We start from the raw sequence: 23,865 nt of genomic DNA, 5'->3' as shown, positions 1-23,865 counted from the left end.
CTTAAGTACAGTGTGGAAGCATATCAAGCAGAAAGAAGCTTGATTTGGATGGTTTTGCAATATCTTCATTCTGTAAAGTTGGATGTGCTCAACTGCATTACATATGCTTACAAATGCAATTCTACAACATTTCATGTTGTTTCAGGTCAGAACTGACTTGGTTTCAAGAGTTTGATGAAATGTAATGTAAACTTGCAAATACACATGTAAACTCTTCACCTTATACAGAGAATGCTCTTAAGTACAGTGTGGAAGCATATCAAGCAGAAAGAAGCTTGATTTGGATGGTTTTGCAATATCTTCATTCTGTGAAGTTAGATGTGCTCAATTGCATTACATATGCTTACAAATGCAATTTTACAACATTTCATGTTGTTTCAGGTCAGAACTGACTTGGTTTCAAGAGTTTGATGAAATGTAATGTTAACTTGCAAATACACATGTAAACTCTTCACCTATGATAGAGAATGCACTTAAGTACAGTGTGGAAGCATATCAAGCAGAAAGAAGCTTGATTTGGATGGTTTTGCAATATCTTCATTCTGTAAAGTTAGATGTGCTCATCTGCATTACATATGCTTTCAAATGCAATTTTACAACATTTCATGTTGTTTCAGGTCAGAACTGACTTGGTTTCAAGAGTTTGATGAAATGTAATGTATACTTGCAAATACACATGTAAACTCTTCACCTATGATAGAGAATGACCTTATGTACAGTGTGGGAGCATATCAAGCTGAGAGAAGCTTGATTTGGATGGTTTTCCAATATCTTCATTCTGTAAAGATAGATGTGCTCAATTGCATTACATATGCTTACAAATGCAATTTTACAACATTTCATGTTGTTTCAGGTCAGAACTGACTTGGTTTCAAGAGTTTGATGAAATGTAATGTTAACTTGCAAATACACATGTAAACTCTTCACCTATGATAGAGAATACCCTTAAGTACAGTGTGGAAGCATATCAAGCTGAGAGAAGCTTGATTTGGATGGTTTTCCAATATCTTCATTCTGTAAAGTTAGATGTGCTCATCTGCATTACATATGCTTTCAAATGCAATATTACAACATTTCATGTTGTTTCAGGTCAGAACTGACTTGGTTTCAAGAGTTTGATGAAATGTAATGTAAACTTGCAAATACACATGTAAACTCTTCACCTTATACAGAGAATGCCCTTATGTACAGTGTTGAAGCATATCAAGGAGAAAGAAGCTTGATTTGGATGGTTTTGCAATATCTTCATTCTGTAAAGATAGATGTGCTCAACTGCATTACATATGCTTACAAATGCAATTTTACAACATTTCATGTTGTTTCAGGTCAGAACTTACTTGGTTTCAAGAGTTTGATGAAATGTAATGTAAACTTGCAAATACACATGTAATCTCTTCACCTATGATAGAGAATGCTCTTAAGTACAGTGTGGAAGCATATCAAGGAGAAAGAAGCTTGATTTGGATGGTTTTGCAATATCTTCATTCTGTGAAGTTAGATGTGCTCAATTGCATTACATATGCTTACAAATGCAATTTTACAACATTTCATGTTGTTTCAGGTCAGAACTGACTTGGTTTCAAGAGTTTGATGAAATGTAATGTAAACTTGCAAATACACATGTAATCTCTTCACCTATGATAGAGAATATCCTTAAGTACAGTGTGGAAGCATATCAAGCAGAAAGAAGCTTGATTTGGATGGTTTTGCAATATCTTCATTCTGTAAAGTTAGATGTGCTCATCTGCATTACATATGCTTACAAATGCAATTTTACAACATTTCATGTTGTTTCAGGTCAGAACTGACTTGGTTTCAAGAGTTTGATGAAATGTAATGTTAACTTGCAAATACACATGTAAACTCTTCACCTATGATAGAGAATGACCTTATGTACAGTGTGGGAGCATATCAAGCTGAGAGAAGCTTGATTTGGATGGTTTTCCAATATCTTCATTCTGTAAAGATAGATGTGCTCAATTGCATTACATATGCTTACAAATGCAATTTTACAACATTTCATGTTGTTTCAGGTCAGAACTGACTTGGTTTCAAGAGTTTGATGAAATGTAATGTAAACTTGCAAATACACATGTAATCTCTTCACCTATGATAGAGAATATCCTTAAGTACAGTGTGGAAGCATATCAAGCAGAAAGAAGCTTGATTTGGATGGTTTTGCAATATCTTCATTCTGTAAAGTTAGATGTGCTCATCTGCATTACATATGCTTACAAATGCAATTTTACAACATTTCATGTTGTTTCAGGTCAGAACTGACTTGGTTTCAAGAGTTTGATGAAATGTAATGTTAACTTGCAAATACACATGTAAACTCTTCACCTATGATAGAGAATGACCTTATGTACAGTGTGGGAGCATATCAAGCTGAGAGAAGCTTGATTTGGATGGTTTTCCAATATCTTCATTCTGTAAAGATAGATGTGCTCAATTGCATTACATATGCTTACAAATGCAATTTTACAACATTTCATGTTGTTTCAGGTCAGAACTGACTTGGTTTCAAGAGTTTGATGAAATGTAATGTTAACTTGCAAATACACATGTAAACTCTTCACCTATGATAGAGAATACCCTTAAGTATAGTGTGGAAGCATATCAAGCAGAAAGAAGCTTGATTTGGATGGTTTTGCAATATCTTCATTCTGTAAAGTTAGATGTGCTCATCTGCATTACATATGCTTTCAAATGCAATTTTACAACATTTCATGTTGTTTCAGGTCAGAACTGACTTGGTTTCAAGAGTTTGATGAAATGTAATGTATACTTGCAAATACACATGTAAACTCTTCACCTATGATAGAGAATGACCTTATGTACAGTGTGGGAGCATATCAAGCTGAGAGAAGCTTGATTTGGATGGTTTTCCAATATCTTCATTCTGTAAAGATAGATGTGCTCAATTGCATTACATATGCTTACAAATGCAATTTTACAACATTTCATGTTGTTTCAGGTCAGAACTGACTTGGTTTCAAGAGTTTGATGAAATGTAATGTTAACTTGCAAATACACATGTAAACTCTTCACCTATGATAGAGAATACCCTTAAGTACAGTGTGGAAGCATATCAAGCTGAGAGAAGCTTGATTTGGATGGTTTTCCAATATCTACATTCTGTAAAGTTAGATGTGCTCATCTGCATTACATATGCTTTCAAATGCAATATTACAACATTTCATGTTGTTTCAGGTCAGAACTGACTTGGTTTCAAGAGTTTGATGAAATGTAATGTAAACTTGCAAATACACATGTAAACTCTTCACCTTATACAGAGAATGCTCTTAAGTACAGTGTGGAAGCATATCAAGCAGAAAGAAGCTTGATTTGGATGGTTTTGCAATATCTTCATTCTGTGAAGTTAGATGTGCTCAATTGCATTACATATGCTTACAAATGCAATTTTACAACATTTCATGTTGTTTCAGGTCAGAACTGACTTGGTTTCAAGAGTTTGATGAAATGTAATGTTAACTTGCAAATACACATGTAAACTCTTCACCTATGATAGAGAATGCACTTAAGTACAGTGTGGAAGCATATCAAGCAGAAAGAAGCTTGATTTGGATGGTTTTCCAATATCTTCATTCTGTAAAGATAGATGTGCTCAATTGCATTACATATGCTTACAAATGCAATTTTACAACATTTCATGTTGTTTCAGGTCAGAACTGACTTGGTTTCAAGAGTTTGATGAAATATAATGTTAACTTGCAAATACACATGTAATCTCTTCACCTATGATAGAGAATACCCTTAAGTACAGTGTGGAAGCATATCAAGCTGAGAGAAGCTTGATTTGGATGGTTTTCCAATATCTTCATTCTGTAAAGTTAGATGTGCTCATCTGCATTACATATGCTTTCAAATGCAATATTTAAACATTTCATGTTGTTTCAGGTCAGAACTGACTTGGTTTCAAGAGTTTGATGAAATGTAATGTAAACTTGCAAATACACATGTAAACTCTTCACCTTATACAGAGAATGCCCTTATGTACAGTGTTGAAGCATATCAAGGAGAAAGAAGCTTGATTTGGATGGTTTTGCAATATCTTCATTCTGTAAAGATAGATGTGCTCAACTGCATTACATATGCTTACAAATGCAATTTTACAACATTTCATGTTGTTTCAGGTCAGAACTTACTTGGTTTCAAGAGTTTGATGAAATGTAATGTAAACTTGCAAATACACATGTAATCTCTTCACCTATGATAGAGAATGCTCTTAAGTACAGTGTGGAAGCATATCAAGGAGAAAGAAGCTTGATTTGGATGGTTTTGCAATATCTTCATTCTGTGAAGTTAGATGTGCTCAATTGCATTACATATGCATACAAATGCAATTTTACAACATTTCATGTTGTTTCAGGTCAGAACTGACTTGGTTTCAAGAGTTTGATGAAATGTAATGTAAACTTGCAAATACACATGTAATCTCTTCACCTATGATAGAGAATATCCTTAAGTACAGTGTGGAAGCATATCAAGCAGAAAGAAGCTTGATTTGGATGGTTTTGCAATATCTTCATTCTGTAAAGTTAGATGTGCTCATCTGCATTACATATGCTTACAAATGCAATTTTACAACATTTCATGTTGTTTCAGGTCAGAACTGACTTGGTTTCAAGAGTTTGATGAATTGTAATGTTAACTTGCAAATACACATGTAAACTCTTCACCTATGATAGAGAATGCCCTTAAGTACAGTGTGGAAGCATATCAAGCAGAAAGAAGCTTGATTTGGATGGTTTTGCAATATCTTCATTCTGTAAAGTTGGATGTGCTCAACTGCATTACATATGCTTACAAATGCAATTCTACAACATTTCATGGTGTTTCAGGTCAGAACTGACTTGGTTTCAAGAGTTTGATTAATTGTAATGTATACTTGCAAATACACATGTAAACTATTCACCTATGATAGAGAATGACCTTATGTACAGTGTGGAAGTATATCAAGCAGAAAGAAGCTTGATTTTGATGGTTTTGCAATATCTTCATTTTGTAAAGTTAGATGTGCTCAACTGCATTACATATGCTTACAAATGCAATTTTACAACATTTCATGTTGTTTCAGGTCAGAATTGACTTGGTTTCAAGAGTTTCGTGAATTGTAATGTATACTTGCAAATACACATGTAATCTCTTCACCTTATACAGAGAATGCTCTTAAGTACAGTGTGGAAGCATATCAAGCAGAAAGAAGCTTGATTTGGATGGTTTTGCAATATCTTCATTCTGTGAAGTTAGATGTGCTCAATTGCATTACATATGCTTACAAATGCAATTTTACAACATTTCATGTTGTTTCAGGTCAGAACTGACTTGGTTTCAAGAGTTTGATGAAATGTAATGTTAACTTGCAAATACACATGTAAACTCTTCACCTATGATAGAGAATGACCTTATGTACAGTGTGGGAGCATATCAAGCTGAGAGAAGCTTGATTTGGATGGTTTTCCAATATCTTCATTCTGTAAAGATAGATGTGCTCAATTGCATTACATATGCTTACAAATGCAATTTTACAACATTTCATGTTGTTTCAGGTCAGAACTGACTTGGTTTCAAGAGTTTGATGAAATGTAATGTTAACTTGCAAATACACATGTAAGCTCTTCACCTATGATAGAGAATACCCTTAAGTACAGTGTGGAAGCATATCAAGCAGAAAGAAGCTTGATTTGGATGGTTTTGCAATATCTTCATTCTGTAAAGTTAGATGTGCTCATCTGCATTACATATGCTTTCAAATGCAATTTTACAACATTTCATGTTGTTTCAGGTCAGAACTGACTTGGTTTCAAGAGTTTGATGAAATGTAATGTATACTTGCAAATACACATGTAAACTCTTCACCTATGATAGAGAATGACCTTATGTACAGTGTGGGAGCATATCAAGCTGAGAGAAGCTTGATTTGGATGGTTTTCCAATATCTTCATTCTGTAAAGATAGATGTGCTCAATTGCATTACATATGCTTACAAATGCAATTTTACAACATTTCATGTTGTTTCAGGTCAGAACTGACTTGGTTTCAAGAGTTTGATGAAATGTAATGTTAACTTGCAAATACACATGTAAACTCTTCACCTATGATAGAGAATACCCTTAAGTACAGTGTGGAAGCATATCAAGCTGAGAGAAGCTTGATTTGGATGGTTTTCCAATATCTACATTCTGTAAAGTTAGATGTGCTCATCTGCATTACATATGCTTTCAAATGCAATATTACAACATTTCATGTTGTTTCAGGTCAGAACTAACTTGGTTTCAAGAGTTTGATGAAATGTAATGTAAACTTGCAAAAACACATGTAAACTCTTCACCTTATACAGAGAATGCTCTTAAGTACAGTGTGGAAGCATATCAAGCAGAAAGAAGCTTGATTTGGATGGTTTTGCAATATCTTCATTCTGTGAAGTTAGATGTGCTCAATTGCATTACATATGCTTACAAATGCAATTTTACAACATTTCATGTTGTTTCAGGTCAGAACTGACTTGGTTTCAAGAGTTTGATGAAATGTAATGTTAACTTGCAAATACACATGTAAACTCTTCACCTATGATAGAGAATGCACTTAAGTACAGTGTGGAAGCATATCAAGCAGAAAGAAGCTTGATTTGGATGGTTTTCCAATATCTTCATTCTGTAAAGATAGATGTGCTCAATTGCATTACATATGCTTACAAATGCAATTTTACAACATTTCATGTTGTTTCAGGTCAGAACTGACTTGGTTTCAAGAGTTTGATGAAATGTAATGTAAACTTGCAAATACACATGTAATCTCTTCACCTATGATAGAGAATGCTCTTAAGTACAGTGTGGAAGCATATCAAGGAGAAAGAAGCTTGATTTGGATGGTTTTGCAATATCTTCATTCTGTGAAGTTAGATGTGCTCAATTGCATTACATATGCTTACAAATGCAATTTTACAACATTTCATGTTGTTTCAGGTCAGAACTGACTTGGTTTCAAGAGTTTGATGAAATGTAATGTAAACTTGCAAATACACATGTAATCTCTTCACCTATGATAGAGAATATCCTTAAGTACAGTGTGGAAGCATATCAAGCAGAAAGAAGCTTGATTTGGATGGTTTTGCAATATCTTCATTCTGTAAAGTTAGATGTGCTCATCTGCATTACATATGCTTACAAATGCAATTCTACAACATTTCATGGTGTTTCAGGTCAGAACTGACTTGGTTTCAAGAGTTTGATGAATTGTAATGTTAACTTGCAAATACACATGTAAACTCTTCACCTATGATAGAGAATGCCCTTAAGTACAGTGTGGAAGCATATCAAGCAGAAAGAAGCTTGATTTGGATGGTTTTGCAATATCTTCATTCTGTAAAGTTGGATGTGCTCAACTGCATTACATATGCTTACAAATGCAATTCTACAACATTTCATGGTGTTTCAGGTCAGAACTGACTTGGTTTCAAGAGTTTGATTAATTGTAATGTATACTTGCAAATACACATGTAAACTATTCACCTATGATAGAGAATGACCTTATGTACAGTGTGGAAGTATATCAAGCAGAAAGAAGCTTGATTTTGATGGTTTTGCAATATCTTCATTTTGTAAAGTTAGATGTGCTCAACTGCATTACATATGCTTACAAATGCAATTTTACAACATTTCATGTTGTTTCAGGTCAGAATTGACTTGGTTTCAAGAGTTTCGTGAATTGTAATGTATACTTGCAAATACACATGTAATCTCTTCACCTTATACAGAGAATGCTCTTAAGTACAGTGTGGAAGCATATCAAGCAGAAAGAAGCTTGATTTGGATGGTTTTGCAATATCTTCATTCTGTGAAGTTAGATGTGCTCAATTGCATTACATATGCTTACAAATGCAATTTTACAACATTTCATGTTGTTTCAGGTCAGAACTGACTTGGTTTCAAGAGTTTGATGAAATGTAATGTTAACTTGCAAATACACATGTAAACTCTTCACCTATGATAGAGAATGACCTTATGTACAGTGTGGGAGCATATCAAGCTGAGAGAAGCTTGATTTGGATGGTTTTCCAATATCTTCATTCTGTAAAGATAGATGTGCTCAATTGCATTACATATGCTTACAAATGCAATTTTACAACATTTCATGTTGTTTCAGGTCAGAACTGACTTGGTTTCAAGAGTTTGATGAAATGTAATGTTAACTTGCAAATACACATGTAAACTCTTCACCTATGATAGAGAATACCCTTAAGTACAGTGTGGAAGCATATCAAGCAGAAAGAAGCTTGATTTGGATGGTTTTGCAATATCTTCATTCTGTAAAGTTAGATGTGCTCATCTGCATTACATATGCTTTCAAATGCAATTTTACAACATTTCATGTTGTTTCAGGTCAGAACTGACTTGGTTTCAAGAGTTTGATGAAATGTAATGTATACTTGCAAATACACATGTAAACTCTTCACCTATGATAGAGAATGACCTTATGTACAGTGTGGGAGCATATCAAGCTGAGAGAAGCTTGATTTGGATGGTTTTCCAATATCTTCATTCTGTAAAGATAGATGTGCTCAATTGCATTACATATGCTTACAAATGCAATTTTACAACATTTCATGTTGTTTCAGGTCAGAACTGACTTGGTTTCAAGAGTTTGATGAAATGTAATGTTAACTTGCAAATACACATGTAAACTCTTCACCTATGATAGAGAATACCCTTAAGTACAGTGTGGAAGCATATCAAGCTGAGAGAAGCTTGATTTGGATGGTTTTCCAATATCTACATTCTGTAAAGTTAGATGTGCTCATCTGCATTACATATGCTTTCAAATGCAATATTACAACATTTCATGTTGTTTCAGGTCAGAACTAACTTGGTTTCAAGAGTTTGATGAAATGTAATGTAAACTTGCAAAAACACATGTAAACTCTTCACCTTATACAGAGAATGCTCTTAAGTACAGTGTGGAAGCATATCAAGCAGAAAGAAGCTTGATTTGGATGGTTTTGCAATATCTTCATTCTGTGAAGTTAGATGTGCTCAATTGCATTACATATGCTTACAAATGCAATTTTACAACATTTCATGTTGTTTCAGGTCAGAACTGACTTGGTTTCAAGAGTTTGATGAAATGTAATGTTAACTTGCAAATACACATGTAAACTCTTCACCTATGATAGAGAATGCACTTAAGTACAGTGTGGAAGCATATCAAGCAGAAAGAAGCTTGATTTGGATGGTTTTCCAATATCTTCATTCTGTAAAGATAGATGTGCTCAATTGCATTACATATGCTTACAAATGCAATTTTACAACATTTCATGTTGTTTCAGGTCAGAACTGACTTGGTTTCAAGAGTTTGATGAAATGTAATGTAAACTTGCAAATACACATGTAATCTCTTCACCTATGATAGAGAATGCTCTTAAGTACAGTGTGGAAGCATATCAAGGAGAAAGAAGCTTGATTTGGATGGTTTTGCAATATCTTCATTCTGTGAAGTTAGATGTGCTCAATTGCATTACATATGCTTACAAATGCAATTTTACAACATTTCATGTTGTTTCAGGTCAGAACTGACTTGGTTTCAAGAGTTTGATGAAATGTAATGTAAACTTGCAAATACACATGTAATCTCTTCACCTATGATAGAGAATATCCTTAAGTACAGTGTGGAAGCATATCAAGCAGAAAGAAGCTTGATTTGGATGGTTTTGCAATATCTTCATTCTGTAAAGTTAGATGTGCTCATCTGCATTACATATGCTTACAAATGCAATTCTACAACATTTCATGGTGTTTCAGGTCAGAACTGACTTGGTTTCAAGAGTTTGATTAATTGTAATGTATACTTGCAAATACACATGTAAACTATTCACCTATGATAGAGAATATCCTTAAGTACAGTGTGGAAGCATATCAAGCAGAAAGAAGCTTGATTTTGATGGTTTTGCAATATCTTCATTCTGTAAAGTTAGATGTGCTCAACTGCATTACATATGCTTACAAATGCAATTTTACAACATTTCATGTTGTTTCAGGTCAGAATTGACTTGGTTTCAAGAGTTTCGTGAATTGTAATGTATACTTGCAAATACACATGTAATCTCTTCACCTTATACAGAGAATGCTCTTAAGTACAGTGTGGAAGCATATCAAGCAGAAAGAAGCTTGATTTGGATGGTTTTGCAATATCTTCATTCTGTGAAGTTAGATGTGCTCAATTGCATTACATATGCTTACAAATGCAATTTTACAACATTTCATGTTGTTTCAGGTCAGAACTGACTTGGTTTCAAGAGTTTGATGAAATGTAATGTTAACTTGCAAATACACATGTAAACTCTTCACCTATGATAGAGAATGCACTTAAGTACAGTGTGGAAGCATATCAAGCAGAAAGAAGCTTGATTTGGATGGTTTTCCAATATCTTCATTCTGTAAAGATAGATGTGCTCAATTGCATTACATATGCTTACAAATGCAATTTTACAACATTTCATGTTGTTTCAGGTCAGAACTGACTTGGTTTCAAGAGTTTGATGAAATATAATGTTAACTTGCAAATACACATGTAATCTCTTCACCTATGATAGAGAATACCCTTAAGTACAGTGTGGAAGCATATCAAGCTGAGAGAAGCTTGATTTGGATGGTTTTCCAATATCTTCATTCTGTAAAGTTAGATGTGCTCATCTGCATTACATATGCTTTCAAATGCAATATTTAAACATTTCATGTTGTTTCAGGTCAGAACTGACTTGGTTTCAAGAGTTTGATGAAATGTAATGTAAACTTGCAAATACACATGTAAACTCTTCACCTTATACAGAGAATGCCCTTATGTACAGTGTTGAAGCATATCAAGGAGAAAGAAGCTTGATTTGGATGGTTTTGCAATATCTTCATTCTGTAAAGATAGATGTGCTCAACTGCATTACATATGCTTACAAATGCAATTTTACAACATTTCATGTTGTTTCAGGTCAGAACTTACTTGGTTTCAAGAGTTTGATGAAATGTAATGTAAACTTGCAAATACACATGTAATCTCTTCACCTATGATAGAGAATGCTCTTAAGTACAGTGTGGAAGCATATCAAGGAGAAAGAAGCTTGATTTGGATGGTTTTGCAATATCTTCATTCTGTGAAGTTAGATGTGCTCAATTGCATTACATATGCATACAAATGCAATTTTACAACATTTCATGTTGTTTCAGGTCAGAACTGACTTGGTTTCAAGAGTTTGATGAAATGTAATGTAAACTTGCAAATACACATGTAATCTCTTCACCTATGATAGAGAATATCCTTAAGTACAGTGTGGAAGCATATCAAGCAGAAAGAAGCTTGATTTGGATGGTTTTGCAATATCTTCATTCTGTAAAGTTAGATGTGCTCATCTGCATTACATATGCTTACAAATGCAATTTTACAACATTTCATGTTGTTTCAGGTCAGAACTGACTTGGTTTCAAGAGTTTGATGAATTGTAATGTTAACTTGCAAATACACATGTAAACTCTTCACCTATGATAGAGAATGCCCTTAAGTACAGTGTGGAAGCATATCAAGCAGAAAGAAGCTTGATTTGGATGGTTTTGCAATATCTTCATTCTGTAAAGTTGGATGTGCTCAACTGCATTACATATGCTTACAAATGCAATTCTACAACATTTCATGGTGTTTCAGGTCAGAACTGACTTGGTTTCAAGAGTTTGATTAATTGTAATGTATACTTGCAAATACACATGTAAACTATTCACCTATGATAGAGAATGACCTTATGTACAGTGTGGAAGTATATCAAGCAGAAAGAAGCTTGATTTTGATGGTTTTGCAATATCTTCATTTTGTAAAGTTAGATGTGCTCAACTGCATTACATATGCTTACAAATGCAATTTTACAACATTTCATGTTGTTTCAGGTCAGAATTGACTTGGTTTCAAGAGTTTCGTGAATTGTAATGTATACTTGCAAATACACATGTAATCTCTTCACCTTATACAGAGAATGCTCTTAAGTACAGTGTGGAAGCATATCAAGCAGAAAGAAGCTTGATTTGGATGGTTTTGCAATATCTTCATTCTGTGAAGTTAGATGTGCTCAATTGCATTACATATGCTTACAAATGCAATTTTACAACATTTCATGTTGTTTCAGGTCAGAACTGACTTGGTTTCAAGAGTTTGATGAAATGTAATGTTAACTTGCAAATACACATGTAAACTCTTCACCTATGATAGAGAATGACCTTATGTACAGTGTGGGAGCATATCAAGCTGAGAGAAGCTTGATTTGGATGGTTTTCCAATATCTTCATTCTGTAAAGATAGATGTGCTCAATTGCATTACATATGCTTACAAATGCAATTTTACAACATTTCATGTTGTTTCAGGTCAGAACTGACTTGGTTTCAAGAGTTTGATGAAATGTAATGTTAACTTGCAAATACACATGTAAACTCTTCACCTATGATAGAGAATACCCTTAAGTACAGTGTGGAAGCATATCAAGCAGAAAGAAGCTTGATTTGGATGGTTTTGCAATATCTTCATTCTGTAAAGTTAGATGTGCTCATCTGCATTACATATGCTTTCAAATGCAATTTTACAACATTTCATGTTGTTTCAGGTCAGAACTGACTTGGTTTCAAGAGTTTGATGAAATGTAATGTATACTTGCAAATACACATGTAAACTCTTCACCTATGATAGAGAATGACCTTATGTACAGTGTGGGAGCATATCAAGCTGAGAGAAGCTTGATTTGGATGGTTTTCCAATATCTTCATTCTGTAAAGATAGATGTGCTCAATTGCATTACATATGCTTACAAATGCAATTTTACAACATTTCATGTTGTTTCAGGTCAGAACTGACTTGGTTTCAAGAGTTTGATGAAATGTAATGTTAACTTGCAAATACACATGTAAACTCTTCACCTATGATAGAGAATACCCTTAAGTACAGTGTGGAAGCATATCAAGCTGAGAGAAGCTTGATTTGGATGGTTTTCCAATATCTACATTCTGTAAAGTTAGATGTGCTCATCTGCATTACATATGCTTTCAAATGCAATATTACAACATTTCATGTTGTTTCAGGTCAGAACTAACTTGGTTTCAAGAGTTTGATGAAATGTAATGTAAACTTGCAAAAACACATGTAAACTCTTCACCTTATACAGAGAATGCTCTTAAGTACAGTGTGGAAGCATATCAAGCAGAAAGAAGCTTGATTTGGATGGTTTTGCAATATCTTCATTCTGTGAAGTTAGATGTGCTCAATTGCATTACATATGCTTACAAATGCAATTTTACAACATTTCATGTTGTTTCAGGTCAGAACTGACTTGGTTTCAAGAGTTTGATGAAATGTAATGTTAACTTGCAAATACACATGTAAACTCTTCACCTATGATAGAGAATGCACTTAAGTACAGTGTGGAAGCATATCAAGCAGAAAGAAGCTTGATTTGGATGGTTTTCCAATATCTTCATTCTGTAAAGATAGATGTGCTCAATTGCATTACATATGCTTACAAATGCAATTTTACAACATTTCATGTTGTTTCAGGTCAGAACTGACTTGGTTTCAAGAGTTTGATGAAATGTAATGTAAACTTGCAAATACACATGTAATCTCTTCACCTATGATAGAGAATGCTCTTAAGTACAGTGTGGAAGCATATCAAGGAGAAAGAAGCTTGATTTGGATGGTTTTGCAATATCTTCATTCTGTGAAGTTAGATGTGCTCAATTGCATTACATATGCTTACAAATGCAATTTTACAACATTTCATGTTGTTTCAGGTCAGAACTGACTTGGTTTCAAGAGTTTGATGAAATGTAATGTAAACTTGCAAATACACATGTAATCTCTTCACCTATGATAGAGAATATCCTTAAGTACAGTGTGGAAGCATATCAAGCAGAAAGAAGCTTGATTTGGATGGTTTTGCAATATCTTCATTCTGTAAAGTTAGATGTGCTCATCTGCATTACATATGCTTACAAATGCAATTCTACAACATTTCATGGTGTTTCAGGTCAGAACTGACTTGGTTTCAAGAGTTTGATGAATTGTAATGTTAACTTGCAAATACACATGTAAACTCTTCACCTATGATAGAGAATGCCCTTAAGTACAGTGTGGAAGCATATCAAGCAGAAAGAAGCTTGATTTGGATGGTTTTGCAATATCTTCATTCTGTAAAGTTGGATGTGCTCAACTGCATTACATATGCTTACAAATGCAATTCTACAACATTTCATGGTGTTTCAGGTCAGAACTGACTTGGTTTCAAGAGTTTGATTAATTGTAATGTATACTTGCAAATACACATGTAAACTATTCACCTATGATAGAGAATGACCTTATGTACAGTGTGGAAGTATATCAAGCAGAAAGAAGCTTGATTTTGATGGTTTTGCAATATCTTCATTTTGTAAAGTTAGATGTGCTCAACTGCATTACATATGCTTACAAATGCAATTTTACAACATTTCATGTTGTTTCAGGTCAGAATTGACTTGGTTTCAAGAGTTTCGTGAATTGTAATGTATACTTGCAAATACACATGTAATCTCTTCACCTTATACAGAGAATGCTCTTAAGTACAGTGTGGAAGCATATCAAGCAGAAAGAAGCTTGATTTGGATGGTTTTGCAATATCTTCATTCTGTGAAGTTAGATGTGCTCAATTGCATTACATATGCTTACAAATGCAATTTTACAACATTTCATGTTGTTTCAGGTCAGAACTGACTTGGTTTCAAGAGTTTGATGAAATGTAATGTTAACTTGCAAATACACATGTAAACTCTTCACCTATGATAGAGAATGACCTTATGTACAGTGTGGGAGCATATCAAGCTGAGAGAAGCTTGATTTGGATGGTTTTCCAATATCTTCATTCTGTAAAGATAGATGTGCTCAATTGCATTACATATGCTTACAAATGCAATTTTACAACATTTCATGTTGTTTCAGGTCAGAACTGACTTGGTTTCAAGAGTTTGATGAAATGTAATGTTAACTTGCAAATACACATGTAAACTCTTCACCTATGATAGAGAATACCCTTAAGTACAGTGTGGAAGCATATCAAGCAGAAAGAAGCTTGATTTGGATGGTTTTGCAATATCTTCATTCTGTAAAGTTAGATGTGCTCATCTGCATTACATATGCTTTCAAATGCAATTTTACAACATTTCATGTTGTTTCAGGTCAGAACTGACTTGGTTTCAAGAGTTTGATGAAATGTAATGTATACTTGCAAATACACATGTAAACTCTTCACCTATGATAGAGAATGACCTTATGTACAGTGTGGGAGCATATCAAGCTGAGAGAAGCTTGATTTGGATGGTTTTCCAATATCTTCATTCTGTAAAGATAGATGTGCTCAATTGCATTACATATGCTTACAAATGCAATTTTACAACATTTCATGTTGTTTCAGGTCAGAACTGACTTGGTTTCAAGAGTTTGATGAAATGTAATGTTAACTTGCAAATACACATGTAAACTCTTCACCTATGATAGAGAATACCCTTAAGTACAGTGTGGAAGCATATCAAGCTGAGAGAAGCTTGATTTGGATGGTTTTCCAATATCTACATTCTGTAAAGTTAGATGTGCTCATCTGCATTACATATGCTTTCAAATGCAATATTACAACATTTCATGTTGTTTCAGGTCAGAACTAACTTGGTTTCAAGAGTTTGATGAAATGTAATGTAAACTTGCAAAAACACATGTAAACTCTTCACCTTATACAGAGAATGCTCTTAAGTACAGTGTGGAAGCATATCAAGCAGAAAGAAGCTTGATTTGGATGGTTTTGCAATATCTTCATTCTGTGAAGTTAGATGTGCTCAATTGCATTACATATGCTTACAAATGCAATTTTACAACATTTCATGTTGTTTCAGGTCAGAACTGACTTGGTTTCAAGAGTTTGATGAAATGTAATGTTAACTTGCAAATACACATGTAAACTCTTCACCTATGATAGAGAATGCACTTAAGTACAGTGTGGAAGCATATCAAGCAGAAAGAAGCTTGATTTGGATGGTTTTCCAATATCTTCATTCTGTAAAGATAGATGTGCTCAATTGCATTACATATGCTTACAAATGCAATTTTACAACATTTCATGTTGTTTCAGGTCAGAACTGACTTGGTTTCAAGAGTTTGATGAAATGTAATGTAAACTTGCAAATACACATGTAATCTCTTCACCTATGATAGAGAATGCTCTTAAGTACAGTGTGGAAGCATATCAAGGAGAAAGAAGCTTGATTTGGATGGTTTTGCAATATCTTCATTCTGTGAAGTTAGATGTGCTCAATTGCATTACATATGCTTACAAATGCAATTTTACAACATTTCATGTTGTTTCAGGTCAGAACTGACTTGGTTTCAAGAGTTTGATGAAATGTAATGTAAACTTGCAAATACACATGTAATCTCTTCACCTATGATAGAGAATATCCTTAAGTACAGTGTGGAAGCATATCAAGCAGAAAGAAGCTTGATTTGGATGGTTTTGCAATATCTTCATTCTGTAAAGTTAGATGTGCTCATCTGCATTACATATGCTTACAAATGCAATTCTACAACATTTCATGGTGTTTCAGGTCAGAACTGACTTGGTTTCAAGAGTTTGATTAATTGTAATGTATACTTGCAAATACACATGTAAACTATTCACCTATGATAGAGAATATCCTTAAGTACAGTGTGGAAGCATATCAAGCAGAAAGAAGCTTGATTTTGATGGTTTTGCAATATCTTCATTCTGTAAAGTTAGATGTGCTCAACTGCATTACATATGCTTACAAATGCAATTTTACAACATTTCATGTTGTTTCAGGTCAGAATTGACTTGGTTTCAAGAGTTTCGTGAATTGTAATGTATACTTGCAAATACACATGTAATCTCTTCACCTTATACAGAGAATGCTCTTAAGTACAGTGTGGAAGCATATCAAGCAGAAAGAAGCTTGATTTGGATGGTTTTGCAATATCTTCATTCTGTGAAGTTAGATGTGCTCAATTGCATTACATATGCTTACAAATGCAATTTTACAACATTTCATGTTGTTTCAGGTCAGAACTGACTTGGTTTCAAGAGTTTGATGAAATGTAATGTTAACTTGCAAATACACATGTAAACTCTTCACCTATGATAGAGAATGCACTTAAGTACAGTGTGGAAGCATATCAAGCAGAAAGAAGCTTGATTTGGATGGTTTTGCAATATCTTCATTCTGTAAAGTTAGATGTGCTCAACTGCATTACATATGCTTACAAATGCAATTTTACAACATTTCATGTTGTTTCAGGTCAGAACTTACTTGGTTTCAAGAGTTTGATGAAATGTAATGTATACTTGCAAATACACATGTAAACTCTTCACCTATGATAGAGAATGACCTTATGTACAGTGTGGAAGCATATCAAGGAGAAAGAAGCTTGATTTGGATGGTTTTCCAATATCTTCATTCTGTGAAGTTAGATGTGCTCAATTGCATTACATATGCTTACAAATGCAATTTTACAACATTTCATGTTGTTTCAGGTCAGAACTGACTTGGTTTCAAGAGTTTGATGAAATGTAATGTAAACTTGCAAATACACATGTAATCTCTTCACCTATGATAGAGAATATCCTTAAGTACAGTGTGGAAGCATATCAAGCAGAAAGAAGCTTGATTTGGATGGTTTTCCAATATCTTCATTCTGTAAAGATAGATGTGCTCATCTGCATTACATATGCTTACAAATGCAATTTTACAACATTTCATGTTGTTTCAGGTCAGAACTGACTTGGATTCAAGAGTTTGATGAAATGTAATGTTAACTTGCAAATACACATGTTAACTCTTCACCTATGATAGAGAATACCCTTAAGTACAGTGTGGAAGCATATCAAGCTGAGAGAAGCTTGATTTGGATGGTTTTGCAATATCTTCATTCTGTAAAGATAGATGTGCTCAACTGCATTACATATGCTTACAAATGCAATTTTACAACATTTCATGTTGTTTCAGATCAGAACTGACTTGGTTTCAAGAGTTTGATGAAATGTAATGTAAACTTGCAAATACACATGTAATCTCTTCACCTATGATAGAGAATGCTTTAAGTACAGTGTGGAAGCATATCAAGGAGAAAGAAGCTTGATTTGGATGGTTTTGCAATATCTTCATTCTGTGAAGTTAGATGTGCTCAATTGCATTACATATGCTTACAAATGCAATTTTACAACATTTCATGTTGTTTCAGGTCAGAACTGACTTGGTTTCAAGATTTTGATGAAATGTAATGTATACTTGCAAATACACATGTAAACTCTTCACCTATGATAGAGAATGACCTTATGTACAGTGTGGAAGCATATCAAGGAGAAAGAAGCTTGATTTGGATGGTTTTGCAATATCTTCATTCTGTGAAGTTAGATGTGCTCAATTGCATTACATATGCTTACAAATGCAATTTTACAACATTTCATGTTGTTTCAGGTCAGAACTGACTTGGTTTCAAGAGTTTGATGAAATGTAATGTAAACTTGCAAATACACATGTAATCTCTTCACTTATGATAGAGAATATCCTTAAGTACAGTGTGGAAGCATATCAAGCAGAAAGAAGCTTGATTTGGATGGTTTTGCAATATCTTCATTCTGTAAAGTTAGATGTGCTCATCTGCATTACATATGCTTACAAATGCAATTTTACAACATTTCATGTTGTTTCAGGTCAGAACTGACTTGGTTTCAAGAGTTTGATGAAATGTAATGTTAACTTGCAAATACACATGTTAACTCTTCTCCTATGATAGAGAATACCTTTAAGTACAGTGTGGAAGCATATCAAGCAGAAAGAAGCTTGATTTGGATGGTTTTGCAATATCTTCATTCTGTAAAGTTAGATGTGCTCATCTGCATTACATATGCTTACAAATGCAATTTTACAACATTTCATGTTGTTTCAGGTCAGAACTGACTTGGTTTCAAGAGTTTGATGAATTGTAATGTTAACTTGCAAATACACATGTAATCTCTTCACCTTATACAGAGAATGCTCTTAAGTACAGTGTGGAAGCATATCAAGCAGAAAGAAGCTTGATTTGGATGGTTTTGCAATATCTTCATTCTGTGAAGTTAGATGTGCTCAATTGCATTACATATGCTTACAAATGCAATTTTACAACATTTCATGTTGTTTCAGGTCAGAACTGACTTGGTTTCAAGAGTTTGATGAAATGTAATGTTAACTTGCAAATACACATGTAAACTCTTCACCTATGATAGAGAATGACCTTATGTACAGTGTGGGAGCATATCAAGCTGAGAGAAGCTTGATTTGGATGGTTTTCCAATATCTTCATTCTGTAAAGATAGATGTGCTCAATTGCATTACATATGCTTACAAATGCAATTTTACAACATTTCATGTTGTTTCAGGTCAGAACTGACTTGGTTTCAAGAGTTTGATGAAATGTAATGTTAACTTGCAAATACACATGTAAACTCTTCACCTATGATAGAGAATACCCTTAAGTACAGTGTGGAAGCATATCAAGCAGAAAGAAGCTTGATTTGGATGGTTTTGCAATATCTTCATTCTGTAAAGTTAGATGTGCTCATCTGCATTACATATGCTTTCAAATGCAATTTTACAACATTTCATGTTGTTTCAGGTCAGAACTGACTTGGTTTCAAGAGTTTGATGAAATGTAATGTATACTTGCAAATACACATGTAAACTCTTCACCTATGATAGAGAATGACCTTATGTACAGTGTGGGAGCATATCAAGCTGAGAGAAGCTTGATTTGGATGGTTTTCCAATATCTTCATTCTGTAAAGATAGATGTGCTCAATTGCATTACATATGCTTACAAATGCAATTTTACAACATTTCATGTTGTTTCAGGTCAGAACTGACTTGGTTTCAAGAGTTTGATGAAATGTAATGTTAACTTGCAAATACACATGTAAACTCTTCACCTATGATAGAGAATACCCTTAAGTACAGTGTGGAAGCATATCAAGCTGAGAGAAGCTTGATTTGGATGGTTTTCCAATATCTACATTCTGTAAAGTTAGATGTGCTCATCTGCATTACATATGCTTTCAAATGCAATATTACAACATTTCATGTTGTTTCAGGTCAGAACTGACTTGGTTTCAAGAGTTTGATGAAATGTAATGTAAACTTGCAAAAACACATGTAAACTCTTCACCTTATACAGAGAATGCTCTTAAGTACAGTGTGGAAGCATATCAAGCAGAAAGAAGCTTGATTTGGATGGTTTTGCAATATCTTCATTCTGTGAAGTTAGATGTGCTCAATTGCATTCCAATGCTTACAAATGCAATTTTACAACATTTCATGTTGTTTCAGGTCAGAACTGACTTGGTTTCAAGAGTTTGATGAAATGTAATGTTAACTTGCAAATACACATGTAAACTCTTCACCTATGATAGAGAATGCACTTAAGTACAGTGTGGAAGCATATCAAGCAGAAAGAAGCTTGATTTGGATGGTTTTCCAATATCTTCATTCTGTAAAGATAGATGTGCTCAATTGCATTACATATGCTTACAAATGCAATTTTACAACATTTCATGTTGTTTCAGGTCAGAACTGACTTGGTTTCAAGAGTTTGATGAAATGTAAACTTGCAAATACACATGTAATCTCTTCACCTATGATAGAGAATGCTCTTAAGTACAGTGTGGAAGCATATCAAGGAGAAAGAAGCTTGATTTGGATGGTTTTGCAATATCTTCATTCTGTGAAGTTAGATGTGCTCAATTGCATTACATATGCTTACAAATGCAATTTTACAACATTTCATGTTGTTTCAGGTCAGAACTGACTTGGTTTCAAGAGTTTGATGAAATGTAATGTAAACTTGCAAATACACATGTAATCTCTTCACCTATGATAGAGAATATCCTTAAGTACAGTGTGGAAGCATATCAAGCAGAAAGAAGCTTGATTTGGATGGTTTTGCAATATCTTCATTCTGTAAAGTTAGATGTGCTCATCTGCATTACATATGCTTACAAATGCAATTCTACAACATTTCATGGTGTTTCAGGTCAGAACTGACTTGGTTTCAAGAGTTTGATTAATTGTAATGTATACTTGCAAATACACATGTAAACTATTCACCTATGATAGAGAATATCCTTAAGTACAGTGTGGAAGCATATCAAGCAGAAAGAAGCTTGATTTTGATGGTTTTGCAATATCTTCATTCTGTAAAGTTAGATGTGCTCAACTGCATTACATATGCTTACAAATGCAATTTTACAACATTTCATGTTGTTTCAGGTCAGAATTGACTTGGTTTCAAGAGTTTCGTGAATTGTAATGTATACTTGCAAATACACATGTAATCTCTTCACCTTATACAGAGAATGCTCTTAAGTACAGTGTGGAAGCATATCAAGCAGAAAGAAGCTTGATTTGGATGGTTTTGCAATATCTTCATTCTGTGAAGTTAGATGTGCTCAATTGCATTACATATGCTTACAAATGCAATTTTACAACATTTCATGTTGTTTCAGGTCAGAACTGACTTGGTTTCAAGAGTTTGATGAAATGTAATGTTAACTTGCAAATACACATGTAAACTCTTCACCTATGATAGAGAATGCACTTAAGTACAGTGTGGAAGCATATCAAGCAGAAAGAAGCTTGATTTGGATGGTTTTGCAATATCTTCATTCTGTAAAGTTAGATGTGCTCAACTGCATTACATATGCTTACAAATGCAATTTTACAACATTTCATGTTGTTTCAGGTCAGAACTTACTTGGTTTCAAGAGTTTGATGAAATGTAATGTATACTTGCAAATACACATGTAAACTCTTCACCTATGATAGAGAATGACCTTATGTACAGTGTGGAAGCATATCAAGGAGAAAGAAGCTTGATTTGGATGGTTTTCCAATATCTTCATTCTGTGAAGTTAGATGTGCTCAATTGCATTACATATGCTTACAAATGCAATTTTACAACATTTCATGTTGTTTCAGGTCAGAACTGACTTGGTTTCAAGAGTTTGATGAAATGTAATGTAAACTTGCAAATACACATGTAATCTCTTCACCTATGATAGAGAATATCCTTAAGTACAGTGTGGAAGCATATCAAGCAGAAAGAAGCTTGATTTGGATGGTTTTCCAATATCTTCATTCTGTAAAGATAGATGTGCTCATCTGCATTACATATGCTTACAAATGCAATTTTACAACATTTCATGTTGTTTCAGGTCAGAACTGACTTGGATTCAAGAGTTTGATGAAATGTAATGTTAACTTGCAAATACACATGTTAACTCTTCACCTATGATAGAGAATACCCTTAAGTACAGTGTGGAAGCATATCAAGCTGAGAGAAGCTTGATTTGGATGGTTTTGCAATATCTTCATTCTGTAAAGATAGATGTGCTCAACTGCATTACATATGCTTACAAATGCAATTTTACAACATTTCATGTTGTTTCAGATCAGAACTGACTTGGTTTCAAGAGTTTGATGAAATGTAATGTAAACTTGCAAATACACATGTAATCTCTTCACCTATGATAGAGAATGCTTTAAGTACAGTGTGGAAGCATATCAAGGAGAAAGAAGCTTGATTTGGATGGTTTTGCAATATCTTCATTCTGTGAAGTTAGATGTGCTCAATTGCATTACATATGCTTACAAATGCAATTTTACAACATTTCATGTTGTTTCAGGTCAGAACTGACTTGGTTTCAAGATTTTGATGAAATGTAATGTATACTTGCAAATACACATGTAAACTCTTCACCTATGATAGAGAATGACCTTATGTACAGTGTGGAAGCATATCAAGGAGAAAGAAGCTTGATTTGGATGGTTTTGCAATATCTTCATTCTGTGAAGTTAGATGTGCTCAATTGCATTACATATGCTTACAAATGCAATTTTACAACATTTCATGTTGTTTCAGGTCAGAACTGACTTGGTTTCAAGAGTTTGATGAAATGTAATGTAAACTTGCAAATACACATGTAATCTCTTCACCTATGATAGAGAATATCCTTAAGTACAGTGTGGAAGCATATCAAGCAGAAAGAAGCTTGATTTGGATGGTTTTGCAATATCTTCATTCTGTAAAGTTAGATGTGCTCATCTGCATTACATATGCTTACAAATGCAATTTTACAACATTTCATGTTGTTTCAGGTCAGAACTGACTTGGTTTCAAGAGTTTGATGAAATGTAATGTTAACTTGCAAATACACATGTTAACTCTTCTCCTATGATAGAGAATACCTTTAAGTACAGTGTGGAAGCATATCAAGCAGAAAGAAGCTTGATTTGGATGGTTTTGCAATATCTTCATTCTGTAAAGTTAGATGTGCTCATCTGCATTACATATGCTTACAAATGCAATTTTACAACATTTCATGTTGTTTCAGGTCAGAACTGACTTGGTTTCAAGAGTTTGATGAATTGTAATGTTAACTTGCAAATACACATGTAAACTCTTCACCTATGATAGAGAATGCCCTTAAGTACAGTGTGGAAGCATATCAAGCAGAAAGAAGCTTGATTTGGATGGTTTTGCAATATCTTCATTCTGTAAAGTTGTATGTGCTCATCTGCATTACATATGCTTTCAAATGCAATTTTACAACATTTCATGTTGTTTCAGGTCAGAACTGACTTGGTTTCAAGAGTTTGATGAAATGTAATGTATACTTGCAAATACACATGTAAACTATTCACCTATGATAGAGAATGACCTTATGTACAGTGTGGAAGTATATCAAGCAGAAAGAA

The sequence above is a fragment of the Amia ocellicauda genome, chromosome 13, assembly GCF_036373705.1.
Source record: "Amia ocellicauda isolate fAmiCal2 chromosome 13, fAmiCal2.hap1, whole genome shotgun sequence".
Lineage (NCBI taxonomy): Eukaryota > Metazoa > Chordata > Actinopteri > Amiiformes > Amiidae > Amia > Amia ocellicauda.
This window is presented reverse-complemented; position numbering follows the sequence as displayed.